General features: G+C 34.3%; 1 protein-coding gene across 2 annotated transcripts in view; it reads right to left on the bottom strand.

Moving 5' to 3' along the window:
* The window catches only part of LOC129943350 (ankyrin repeat domain-containing protein 50), a 113,170-nt gene extending 99,400 nt beyond the window's left edge, over positions 1 to 13,770 (bottom strand). For both annotated transcript variants that reach the window (XM_056052713.1, XM_056052714.1), the window contains exon 1: positions 12,689 to 13,770. The gene's annotated coding sequence lies outside the window, so the exon portion shown is untranslated. The remainder of the gene's footprint in view (positions 1 to 12,688) is intronic.
* Positions 13,771 to 14,141: the final 371 nt, after the last annotated feature.

The raw sequence follows: 14,141 nt of genomic DNA, 5'->3' as shown, positions 1-14,141 counted from the left end.
GCGAGAAAACTATTTTCCCTTGTATACCAAATTAAAGTAATTAAAAAATGTTGGCTCGTTTATTTTTTTAATTTTTCTAAACTTAAACAGACATTTTTTGTATGGATGTTGACAGACATGGCATTTGAATGGAATTGTATTCATATTAAAATTATATATTTTATCTAAATAGCTTTATGTTGAATTCTTTACAAATGAAAACTTGTTTGAAATATGAAAATTATGTAAAAAATCGGGTAATTTCTTTCTTCTTCGTTTTTCGCTGGCGAATTACAGATAATTATTAGTGTGTTTTTCATTGAAGGTTTTGTTGTCGCGTGGCAGTCACCTTGCAGTGGTGTTCATCTTACCTCCTGACTTTGGTATTACCCGAATTGATAGTATCCGCTTGTGTTATGACGGACAAATCAAAGTGTTATTAAAACTTTACCATACATCAAAAGAAATTGTTCCATCAAAAATAGGTGACTTGAATTTCGTAGAGCCGATAAGAGGTTTTGAGAATTTACCTGGAACTTATATTCGAATAATGTTATGTGCATTTCTGATCTGACGGACTAACCGTTCTCTATCTACTCGTTGGACCAATTTTGGCAAAAAATAATAAACCTAAAACAACTACACTAAATTAAACATTCAGCGTGATGTGATCCCGAATGGATATGAAATTTGCATGGTTCCTAAATTGTGGAAATCCTAAGCCGGATTAAATGAGCAAAACCATACATACGAAACGGGTCGATCAACTAAAAGTCAAGGGAGAATACCGCCTGGGCCCAAAGCTGGGGGATTGTTGATATATGACAATCAAAATAATCGAAATTGATCTATAAATATGTTAGGTCATAGTCAAATTAATAGCTAAAAAGCTTTCAAAACAAAAAATGATACTAATTTTCCAACAAATATGGCATTTTTGAGCTTCCACACAAAGCTTATTACATTCAAAACAGCACAAGAAAAGTATGAATGTTATAACAATACATACATCCAATTTGATTCTTTTTAGACTTTTTATAGGAATCATTTTAAAATTTCACAATAGCAACAATGAATTGTGACAATTCGAGCTTGTTTGTTCAATCGAGTTGAATCATCTTTCACAGAAAACTCAGTGATAGTCAATTTGGCTACCAAAAATATAACAGTCAAATATCATCTTAGCCGATTCCACCCCTGATTAAGCTCACAAAAATAAGCAATTCAAAATTACCCTCCTTATCAAAAGCTACTGGTACGAACTTTGGAAAAACCTAGGGACCTTATTATGAGGTTCGCGGCGGATCGTTTCCAATTCGACCTTCCAAATTCGACTAGCGTATTTCATTATTAACAAATTCGCGGTGAACCGAAAATAGTTCTTCCTATATTCCAGTGATTTTACACTTCTGGTTTGACTTTTTCTTCCTATATTCCAGTGATTTGACACTTGGTTTGACAGCTTTCAATAAATTTTGTTTTGATTGGTTTTTGTGAAATTTGCGGTGATTTATTCAATAAACAATATTACATTTAAAATATTATTATTATTATTATACTTTATTAAACAATAATATAATTACAAAATTCAATAAATTTTTATCAAAGCCTTAGTTACCAGGGCCTTCAGCTCGAGGTTTAAAATATAGAATCAATTATGGCGTAATTTATTCTAAAAGGGAAGCATCCCAGGAATCATCAAGATAACGGGTGCCCAGGAGAATGAATGAATTTTAAAATTTTATATTTTATTGTGGATAAATTATAAGAAAATTATAATTAAGCTAACTGACGTTTTTATATTACTACAATAATGAATGAATCCACGAAATCGAACAGTGAAAAATAATAAACAATTTCGCCTGTGAATCACCCAAAAAAAATCTGTCGGATTTCAACTCGCCAACAAATATTATGACATTTCAAATTCGCCTTCGAATTCGTTAGTTGGTCGAATTCAATACAAAGAAGGCGAAAGCGAAGGCAATAATTGGAAAATGGCAAACTTTCTAGCAAAACGATTCACCGCCAATGCAAGGCTCCAGGTGCAATGAATGAACAATAGGTTTAAGTGGTGCATTTAATAGATTGTAACTAAAGCTTCTCACTATGTGGTAACCCCACTAAGAGGCTCGTAAAAAGATGGATGATAGAAGAACGAGTTAAAATATAGATGTCGAAAGGACCCACATTGGGGAAGGGGAAGAGTGACTAAAAATCACTCTTCCCTAAGCGAAGATTCCAAAAAGAGAGCTGCAAAATTATCCGCGGATTAATGCAGCGCTTGTGGTTAACTGATGTTTCGAAAACTTTGTATGTTTAACTTCATTTGAGAAATTACCAAAAGATGAAAAGTTTGGAATTAACTCACCAGACTAATACAGGCCACAACTATAAGCGATTTCAATCTTGTATCGCACTAAATCGGTATAATCTATGAATATAACAGGTCGCCTCACCGGTTGCTGAAAGTTGAACAGACAATTTAGTTTGCCATTTGAAATGACTAGGAGACGACACCAGACCATATATTGGGTTGATAATAGATCTCAGAGATATTTTCTAATAGAAATAAAGAAGCTATATATCAATTCTTCTTAAAAATTGACAAATAACTAAATTTATCAAAGAAAACAATATGGATGGTGTGCTGTAGTTTGAGCATCCTATAGTACATTTGCTTAGGGGGGCACAGTAGATCTGAAAAGTGCAGTTAATCATTACCCCATTAATATAATAATCACTTATTAATATTGACTTTAATTAGAGGCTACGTAAAGTTTAAAATCACTCTGAATAGTTATTATGGTGGTAATTTAATTAAAACGACACTGTTATAGAAGCGAACAAATTGTGTTCAAATAAAATAGTAACCTTCAGTGTTCTTTTATCGCTTCACCCTTCTTCGCAATATAGAAAGAATCTATTTACTGATAAGTAAACTATCGCCCCCGGAGCCTCGTCGTTTTATAACTTTTTCATAAAACGACATGAGTCACAATAGACATTTTTAGTTAAACTTAACAACTATGTTTGAGTCATACAAAATTTTTGACAGAATCTTTCTTTAATGATTGAAGTTTGCAAAATTGGATTTGATTGTAATCTCAAAGTATTCACTAATATTTGTCAAATGCGCATTCAATTTTGTCTCTTTCTCCCGACTTAAGGTTTATGACATAAACATTGGCGAGTAAGAAACTGACTTAAAGTAGATGAGGTAGTAGTAGCCAGTTGCATTCCTCCCTTAAACAGTTCAACCGTAATACTAGCGCTTCTGAGAAAGCTCATCAATATATCCTCGAGCCCACCTTCGGTCGTACTGTCAAGTACAGATAATCGATCTTTAGCCGTACAATGTGAATGTGGAATGCCTTGCCAAATTCTGTCTTTCCCAGCCATTGCAATATTCAAGAATTCATAACAAATGTGCACCGATACCTCCTTTCAACCCCTCTCTCCCTTTCCTAGTGCTGACACTGTGCTTACGTAATAAGGGTAGTATTATCACTTTCTGTGTGTGCTTATTTTTAAAAACAAAATTCTGTTAGATCATGACCTAAATTTTCTTCGTATTTAGTTTGGACCGATACACTAGTTAAAAAGGTTCTATATTGGGCACACTATTTATACTATGGTTTTTATGGGCTTAGTTCGAATTCGACTTCAAAACCAATCTAAATAAAAATAAAACTTATAATACGCTTCTTGAAGCTATTTTAATTCCTGACGTATTTTTTCAGGAAAATTGGTGATGATTTTCGAAATCTGTAAATACCACAACATTCATTATCTTATTTTCTTTTCCGGAAAGACAAATTTTGCGGTAGATTTTGACATCAAATTTTAAAAATATATTGAAAAAAAAATTTTAATTATGTGCATATAGCTAAAATATGAGTTCCGATTTTGAAGCGCGAATCAAAACCAAATAAGCATAACATTCAGGATTTTTCAATGTTTCATAAAGAGTCATATGAAAACCTTTAAGTCATCGCGAAACTAATGAGAATTATCGAAAACTAACTAATTTTTTAGGTTCAAAATGATGTCCTCAATTTGTTCTTAGAACCTAGTTTCTAGGTTCAAATCAAGGTTTAAAAACATTCGATTTTGTTAATGTAGATATTTCAAAAACATGGCCTTTTAGTGAAATTGTAATTTCGAAAAAGTATGGTTTGGTTTATTTTTTTTTAACCAATGCGGGTTGTATATACTCTAAGAAGTTTCTTCGCATAATTATTTATTAAATTATATTTACACTATTAAAGGGTCCGAACCATAACATAACTGCATAGAACACTCATTTTTAAAAATTTAATATATTCCTTTTTATAGCATGAAGAAGCCTTCCATCAGAAGTAGAGGACATCTGATGGAAAACAACTTGCAAATTTGTATCTACTGCCAATATATTATTTAATTTTCAGATATCACCTGAAAATAGATTTAGTATTTCTTTGCAAAAGATTTTTGCTCTAGAATTTCGGGCCGTATTCTCTCCTCAGATTCAAGAAATTGTCTGGGGTACATCAGAAGTAAAGCTTTCAAAGCGACTTTAATGTTTAAACAAATAAAATAAAAGAAAGTTAAAAGAATTTTAATTCTTTTAAGGCTTGTACTTGCAGATTATCATTTAAAAATAGTGATGTATCCAGCTGAAAAATGTTTTCGAGTGATTCTAATGGTATGTTTCGGGTCTTTTAGTTGCTGGAACTTCCATATGAACGCAAATTTTCATCGGATTAATTATTATATATAATAATAGTCGTTTCTTTAGAATTAATTCCTACCAATTTTACAGCTGTAAGCGTCTCTGCACTGCATGAATGTAATACCAGGAAAAACAATCCTAAACCTTTGATCGAAAAACCTTCAAGTTGACCACGTATTTAGTCTGTTGCCTTATACTATTTGGTATTAGAACCGATAAGAATAATTTATTATTAAATGATCCATTTGATTCATAGAACATCTCGTTTTATCGAAAATGATCAAAGCTCGCGAGGTAAGTTCATACGACGAAGAAGTGCACTTTTTTTGTAAATAAAACAAAAATTCTCAATTTTACTCAATGTCACCTTACACCATATTGTTCAATTTAACAATTTAAAAATTCGCAGAAACTTTACCTCAAGTCATATTGTCAAATATAAAATACATATATAGGTATTTGTAAAACTTGCTGGAATAGGTGGAATATCATGTTCAACACTATTTTCAGTTATACCTATATATACTTTTGTACTTCCTTTCTGATATCACCAAATCGCCTTTAGCATCAGAAAGTAAAGAAGCTAAAACCACATTCAACATTGAAGAACCACCCGACAGGAAGGAAGGTAGGTAAGTTAAAATAGGTAGAACCCTTACAAGAGATTCTTTTCAACACCCACCCCTGAAGTATAGATTTCATTCCGACTCAGGCAGTACGTGACATTTTGCCTAAAATTCATATTTTCACTTTATTGCAAGTTGGAATATAAGAAAACAAATTAAAGAAAAAAAAAACAGAACGTTCCTAGAAGAGCTACGCAAAGAGTGCCACTAAAAAGACCATTTACAGTAGAAAAAAAAACTGACTTCCACCTAGAAAATGTAAGGAAGCTTGTGGAGTTCTTAAGCTATGAAAGTACATATGTACATTGTACATATACCTAAGTGGAAAAAGTACTATTAAGTAGGATATTTGGTTGGCCTCTGTCGTCTGAACGATAACAAATAAAAGTTGAAAACTTGCTCTTTTTTTCTTGGTTGGATTTCTAAAAGGGCCATTGACCGAGGTTAAGTGAAACCTAGGAGGTATCATTATTATGTAATTTTTTGTACCTTCCTTCCTTGAAGTTATTTTAAAGCTAAAAGTTATGAATTTGATTTCAGAATCATAAAGAAAACATCTTTTACAAGATAATTGAGTAAGTAGTAACAAATGTAAAAAGCACAAAGAAGACAATAAAAGAAATATTTAATTAGATTTAAGGCTTTGATGGATATAAACAATTGAGTGATGGCCATAAATTAGATTTAGATTTTTGTTTGTATTCTTACAGTAATGTGTGGGTTTTTCAAGGTCGGTAAAGACATCACCGATCATTTAATTTAAATGTAATAGCAGGGCAATGCACGGCAAAGGTACAGTGTCGGCCAAAACTAAACTGGTGTATAATTTCTTGAGTTGAAATGTTGTTTTTATATCTTTTTATTACTTAAACTTTTAACTGTATTCAAAATAATAAAAAAGTATTTTTTTATAGCTGTACAATAAAATAACGAAAATTTCTTGTACTATATTGTTTTTTTTTTGACTTTCTAGAGTAATAACATCGGTACTTAATTTTAAATACTTTGTCATCAAACTTTTGTAATAAACCAACCCTAACATTTTGTTTGTCCTAGTAATACTGAGCCGAAGATCCAACACAATGGGATCTGGTATATTATTGCAACTTTCATTGACTAATGCAAGCAATCATGGCTTTTTCTGTAGTCTGTAAAATGTTCCTTCCGGCCCAAAAGCTTCAACAGATTCTACTCCAATGGACTAGGGCGGCCATTGTATAATTTTTACCAGAAACCATATTTTAATTATTAAGGGGGTATTCTGGTCTAGAAATTAAAAAAAATCGATTTTTTTTCTTTTCATATTTTCATTGTTTAACTATTTAAGAATATGTCTACGCGAGGATTTTTCCAAATTCAAATTATTTTCGGAGAAATAAGTATTTTGCTGAGCAGCTATCCAAATCGTTTGGGCTGCAACTAATAGAACAAAAGAAAAAATGGGGTACTTTAAACGCGTTTTTCTCAGAACTGCCTTTTTGAATCTGATACCCACGATTTCTCAGGTGCTGCCGAACCGATTTACTTGAAATTTTAAGAGAGTCTTCTTTAGGGACTTGTCTACGTCCGGAACTACGGCCATCCCCAAATTTTCATTTTTACTATTTTTAACAAATCGAAGAATGTTCAAAAAAATGGTAAATTTTTTGTATTTTTCTTTAGACAGCCGCCATTTTGTAAAAAAAACTGTTTGTAACTTTTTCGTAGTTCCAGACATTGCGACATTATTGTAGATTAATAATCTTTTTTAGTTTTTGATTTCAGATTCCAAGGAGGGTTAAAATCGTGGGTATTGTCACGCACCAAATTTTTGAGACGCACCACTCCATCAGCTGATAACTAACGTAATTTTGATTTTTTTTTTACTTTTTTATTTTTTTTTTGTATGCTTCTAATGTAAATAAATAATGTATACAAAAATTGATGGCAAAATTGTTGCTTGCTTTTTTCTACAGCACTTCAAAAATTACCTAAAATTCATGTCTCTAGACCAGAATACCCCCTTAAGTGTTCTACATGCTTATTTATTTATAATGAAGACATAACTAAAAACATGCTCCGTGAAGGATATGATCGAAAGCAAGCTGGTTTACGATATATAGACCCTCAAATCCGGCCCAATCCTGCATATTTACATTGTAACATTTATCTTTAAAAGCTTTTTCCCAAAAGTAGTGTTTTTTAAAAGTGTTGGCAAGATTTTGACGAAACTTTAAAAGATGTCCTAAATCTGTAAAGCGTTACTTATTCTCAAAACATCTCGCTAGGTCTAGGCACAAGCTTTTTTCAAAAAATAGATTGAAAAATATGGTAAAAAAATATTATTTTTTTTTCAAATCGCTGCTATTTTTTGAAATTTTCAAATATTCAAAAAACCTTGTGTCTAGACCTAATCAACGTTCTTAAAATTAAGTAAAAAAATTGTAATAGTTTCAAGATTCTGAAGCTAAGATATCGTACCAGCCGTTCGACTCCGTCGCACCAGCAGTAGTGCGAAGGTATACGACCCCCTTAACTTAAGGTAGGTAGATTTTACTTGCACTTAAAAAACATTACCTATTTAGAAAGTCACAGGATATTCTCAAAAACCTGTTTAAAACAATCGAGATCAAATCGTAAAGTGCACCAAAGTTAAACATTAGGTAAAATAGGTTAGTAAAGTTGATGCAATTATTGAATTCGTATTACTAAACTTTTGTGTCTGTGCTCGCTTTTGAGAAATTAATTTGTTTGCGTCGTGTTGAATAACATAAGTTTTTGTATGAATTTTCAATCTAAATCTATAGTAAATTTCCGATCACAATATGGTTTCAGTGAAAAATTGAGGGGTTAATATTTTCAAAAGGCATATATCATTTAAAATAAACTTAAAAAAATTATGTTTGTTGTTAATTTTGAGAAGGCCATAGATAGGACACAAAAATAACCGTAGTTGATCTTTGTCAACCGCCCAGACCGGAGATAAGCAACTCGATATTTCGTTCTTAACTGACTTCGCAAAATGATAACTGCTCCTATTTTGTAACTTTTGCTGCAAAACAATTGTTAAAATTCAAAGTTTTCATTTTGTCGTCCATCTCTTTTCATTAAGAAAATTTCGTGGCCCGATATGGAAAACACCTATTCAAATTTAGAGCACTTGTTGTATAATTTTATCATTATCACTTATTGCTTTGATCAATAATTTATTGTTATCGTTGTCTTAAGCGACTTAAATATGATCCAAACATATTATTATATTTGCTGAGAATAAGATAAAGGCAAACAAGCCTTATTTGAAATCCGTAGAAATAAACTCCCAATTATATCAGGATCGAGTTCACCATAAAACATAAACTAGACTTTGGAAATTTGATACTTGACCAGTGCTTTGACAAGACAAGAATGAAAAATTAGAAACTAGCTCATAAATTAAGCACTTATGTACTTTGAAAACTGTTCAAGATTATTAATATCCATAAAACGAAATTAAGTATGACTCCAAAAACTGGTAACGCCATTGCTCCGAATGGTATTAAATATCTCTTCGGAATCAAGACAGCAAATGAAAAAAAAAAACATAACGATCTTTTCAGGTGAAGGAAGAACACTTCCTCCCATGATTGCCTCGCTCTTCAAAAGATCAGCAAACTAGCTCGAATCAGTCCTAAATCAAAAGCTTTAAATGATAGTGTAAAATCTTAATGTTGATGCTTACAGCCAGCGGTGGTTTTAATATAGGTGATTTTGGTAATAAGTCTGAAATTCGTAATGACTTTAAATAAATCTAGTTTCGATGGGTAAAAATGAAATAAATTGGGTGGCACAACAGTCCATGAAGAACCAGGGCCTAGTGACTTACAACCATTCCTGTGTACGAGTAATGCTACCAGAAGGGACCTACAGTTTATATGCCGAATCCAAACGACGAATTTGAGAAAGCACAAGAATTACTCTTGGAGGACCGATTGGTATGCCAGCATTTGCCAACGTGGTAGAATGGGCTGTATTGTTACGTTCCCGGCGAATTCATCTGCCTTACAGTTACCTGGAATGTCTCTATGGCCCGGCACCCAGCAAAGGTGAATAGGTACTAAACTGTTGTGCCATCTCCATTAAAGATGATCGACAGTTATGGCTTGTTATAGAGTTTGTAGACAAAGTCCAGAGATTTGATAGCGGCCTGACTATCTGAGAAAATACGCATATCAGATGTTGATATCACCTTTTCTCTAAGCCAGGACAAGACTTCTTTTATCGGCAATAGTTCCACCTGAAATGACAGACTTAATTTCAATCGTTCAGACTACATACCTCCACCAACACTTTCTTTTGGTTTTGAACCATCTACATAAAAATGGATTGACTCGTCTACCTAGTATGACCTATCCTCCCAGAAAGATCTGGAAGTTTCTGTCGAATTGTATTTGGGGAATGGTGTAGTCTGTGTGCTTTGGAATTGATTCTAAATACCTAAGAATTACGGAGTGGCAAATGTTGTTGTTAATACACTGCGACGAAGCTTTGAGGCGAATAGCAGAGCTTGCAGCTATATGTTTGTTAAAAATGTCAAGAGGTGTTAGGTAGAGTAAGGTGTCCAGTGCCGCAGATAGGGTCGTGCGAAGCGATCTGCTTATACATAGGTAAGCTGAACGTTAGACTTTATCTAACTTGTATATGAAGGATTACAATTATTCAATAGTTTAAATGCCCAAACCTAAGATGAAGTCTTACAAAGCCGCTGGAGCAGGTGGCTTGAATGTTGATAATTTGGTTAGGAGCATATACCAACTTACCTGTAAGATATGATCCGAAGAAAGCATGCCCGATAAATTGTACCTTAGTATTAGGATGACCATGGAGAATTCACGCTGCTCCATAAAGGTTCGATGTCAAAAAAGTTTTTAGACAAGGTGATGCGCTGTTGTGCGATTTTTTAATATCGTACTTGAAACAATAGTGCAGAGCTTACACTTCAACACTAGAGGCACTATCTTCCAAAAATCTGTCCTATTACTACCATATACTGATGAGTGATGACATTGACATATTCGGAAGAACTCAGCGTAATGTCAATGGGGCTTTTGTGATTATTAAGGCAGAGGCGGCAAAAATGGGTTTATAGGTTAATGAGTGCAAAACAAAGTACATGCTGTCGTCAAAAAAGGACTTACAATACCGATGTCTCGGTCAAAACGTCACCATCGACAAACGTAAATTTAAGGACTTTGTCTACCTAGACCCGCAATGAACCCAGAAAACAACACCAGTGCTGAGATCAAATGAAGAATAACTCTTGCTAACCGCTGTTTGTTTGGACTATGAAAGCATAGCCCTCTCTCGAGGGACCAAAGTGTCGCTATATAAGACCCAAATCATCCCGCTCCTGCACCGTATGTGCAGGAGCATGAACTATGACAAAAGTGGATGGAAGCACCTTGGGTAGTTTCGAGAGAAAAGTTCTTTGTGTGATCTACGGTCCCTTATGCATAGAAGGTAAGTGGAGCAGAAGATGGAACGACGAGATGTACCGGCTGTACAGCGAGAAGAGTAAAAGTCCAACGACTAAGATGGCCGTGTCACGTAGAGCATGGATACCAAAGGTTCGGCCCGGAAAGCCTTCAATTCCATACCCACAGGACAGCGCAGTAGAGGATGACCGCGGATCAGGTGGCGCGCACAAGTGGAAAGTGACCTATGTCTGGAGACATTAAGCTAGGGACCGAGCTAGATGGAGAAGTTTGATAAGTGAGGCCCTATCACACAGGACTGTAGCGCCACCTTAAGTAAATAAGTAAGTAAACACTCAAACCAAAAATGAAACTTACTTAAATATAAATAAAATAAATCTAATAGAGTTTGTAAAAACGTATCAATTAAAAAACAAACAAAAAATAATAAGTGGCTGCTTCCCTACTTTATTAAGGCATTTGTATGTTATTGTTGCTTATAATTATTGAAAGTTCTGCAATATTTTATTTTGATGTGGTTAAAACAATAGAAACTAATGTAATGCACTTCTTTGTTCATAGTTAGATACTTTCCTCATATTAATTATGGATGAGTTGTCTAACTAACTATAGTTCTGATTGCTGCACAATTTCAAAATACCAATTCAAAACGCTAATTGGAACACATTCAAAACAGTCGTCAGTCGATAGGTAGGTAGGTTGATATACGTAGTCATAGTCACCCAACAGAATTTGTCAATGGTTTTGGTTTTTGTAGCTGCTGCAAGCTGCAAGAGTTTATGGCTTCCATTTATGGACTGAAAATAAAAATACCTGCCGGTCGATCTAACAACAAACCAGAATATCGATTAAATCCTAATTGAATCACTCGCTCTTTCCAATTGCTGTTTGTCTGTCTGCCTATTTAATATCCAAAGCGAGATATTTCTGCAATAACCAACCACAAGCAGCAGCAGCACAACCACGTTGTCGTTGGTTCAGACGACAACCCACGACGCGAACGGAGTGAAGCATTCACGTCCACAAAACGAATCGAATCACAACTGACAGTAGTTCAAAATGAAAAATATCAATTTTGCTTTTAGTTTTGTTTCTTTTTTTTGTATGAAAAATAAGTGCAAAGCAGAGCACCATTTAAAGTGCATTTCCGTTGCGATTGTGCTGCCAACAACACTTGGTTGATGGTTGACATCAACATCGCCATTGCCATCGCAGTCATCTGTCTGTCTGGTAAGGCTCGTAAAACCATTCTTGTGTGCTTGGTTCACTGCGAGCCGACGACAACGACGATGTCGACGTCAATGATGGTGGATGCTCTTTTGTGTCTTTCATGACAAATCACACAAGAGACCAACTAACACCAACAAAAACAACAACATCACAGCCAAGCATCATGTGCACTCACCCCCAGCAGTCATCCCAATCCCAGAACTCCAGACAAGGCGTCTGCTGCGATTTTCTATGCAAAGTAAAGTCTATCGCATGCACTAAGCAGTAAGCACCGCACCATATCCAGCGAGCAGCAGCAACAAAACGATGACAGATACGAGCTACGAGGCACTGCGTCTGTTCCTTTTTTTTCTATTGTTTTCCCGCAAAACAGGAACAACAACACCCCCTCACTCAGCACACATTCCCAACTACCCCCGTCTGTTTAAGTAATAATCTTTTGCACATCCCTACACATTTTATGGATTAATTTTTGTATCCATTGACTTTTGAAATGATTTCCCAGATAGACCGCAGAATAAATTTCATAGATACCTAAAAGAATGGTTTTCAACTTCCGAATGATTTTCGATTCCTTAATTTTGTTGGTTTTTATTCCCCAGAACTTCTTCAGGGAATAAGAAAATTTAATTGAGTAAGAAAAAAGATATTTTTATTGATTTTTTTGTTTGGCTTTTGACATTACTCACCGTCGTTCTTCGTCGTCGTCTCCTTCACCGGTCGATTAAAGTTTATTTTATGGCTCTGGGAAGCGCCCTCTTGGGTCCTTAGTTGGGTTATAGATATTTTGCTGCTTTATCCTTTTTAGGACAAGGAATCCATGTTATTCGAAATCGATTCGAGTGGAGGATAAAGATAATCCTTAAAAATTGCTATCTCTCGGACGCGGACAAGATTTGCCACACGAGGCAAGCAAATATTAAAAATTAAACAACAAAAATATAGGAGAACAAAACGCAACGCAACGCAAACGACAAGGAAAAGTATTCACAATCTGAATCTTTAGTACACAAGCACAAGCAAAATTAAGAGGAGGAAGGAGGTTCGTCTAACCCCTTTTCCAGACGATACAGACTTTTCGTCTCATTCAGACACACGGAAGAAAATAGTACGTCATCCCGTTTGCACTCTACTTGCTTGCCTGCTGCTGCACAAGAAAAAATCCTTTTTCGACGAGACGGAAAAGGGATAGGTAACGAAAACGATTGTCAGGGATCTTGAAAATAATTTCAAATTAAACTTATTTTCTTTATTTTTCGACAGATTTGTTTTCGAAATGACAAATTAAATGCACTTTTATTTTGTTTAATTGATTTTAACTGCACAATGCAATTATTTATTTTATTTTTATTTCCTTTTCTTCACCCACTCGGCGAAGACACAAAAATTCACACTCAACTTGTCTCGATCTCTGCTTTCCAACTGAATGCAAAGAATGAGCGAGAAAAAGAACCCACCGAGAGCAACTCCGAAATAAAATATGACAGAAGAAACGCACAAGCAGAAGCAGTTCGACTCTTACTCAATTTATGCTAGAAAGAGATGAGTCGTTTTGTGTAGGTGTTTTATTATCTTTTTCTTTGCTCTGCTCTCCTCTCGATGCATGAAAATAAAAATGCATCAAACAAAAACACACACAAGTTATTTTATTGAAAAATTACAACATGATAATCAATTGAAAGTTAAATTATTTTGATTTCAATTTAAACACACAACACTGAAGAATGTTTTTGAGAAGTTTATTTGATAAATTTCAATTCTTATTAGTCATAAATTTATGAAATTAAATGACAGCCGACACCCGAAGTTGATTGTACAACAATGGCAATAGATGATGGATAACGCTATTTAATTGGATCATTCACAATAATAGTAGAGAGAAGAAGATTTTGTTTTAGTGCTTATTCTTTCACACGTTTCAGAATTTCGTTTAGATTTTCTTTCGTTGTTCTCTTAGGCTATTTGAGTGACATCTAGGAGCTACTTAAGACGAGAATAAATGGTTTGTGTAATTGCGTATGTTTTTTCGGAAATTCGGAATGTGGTTGTTGCTTTGGCTACATTAAGGCTAAGCATAAACAGCAATCGGAAGTAAGTGCCGCAAAGTATACTTTAAACACCTGCTTATATTTAAAAACAAGA

Source organism: Eupeodes corollae, chromosome 1, assembly GCF_945859685.1.
Source record: "Eupeodes corollae chromosome 1, idEupCoro1.1, whole genome shotgun sequence".
Taxonomy (NCBI): domain Eukaryota; kingdom Metazoa; phylum Arthropoda; class Insecta; order Diptera; family Syrphidae; genus Eupeodes; species Eupeodes corollae.
The sequence above is the reverse complement of the archived record's forward strand: the minus strand, read 5'-3'. Positions and strand labels throughout refer to the sequence as shown.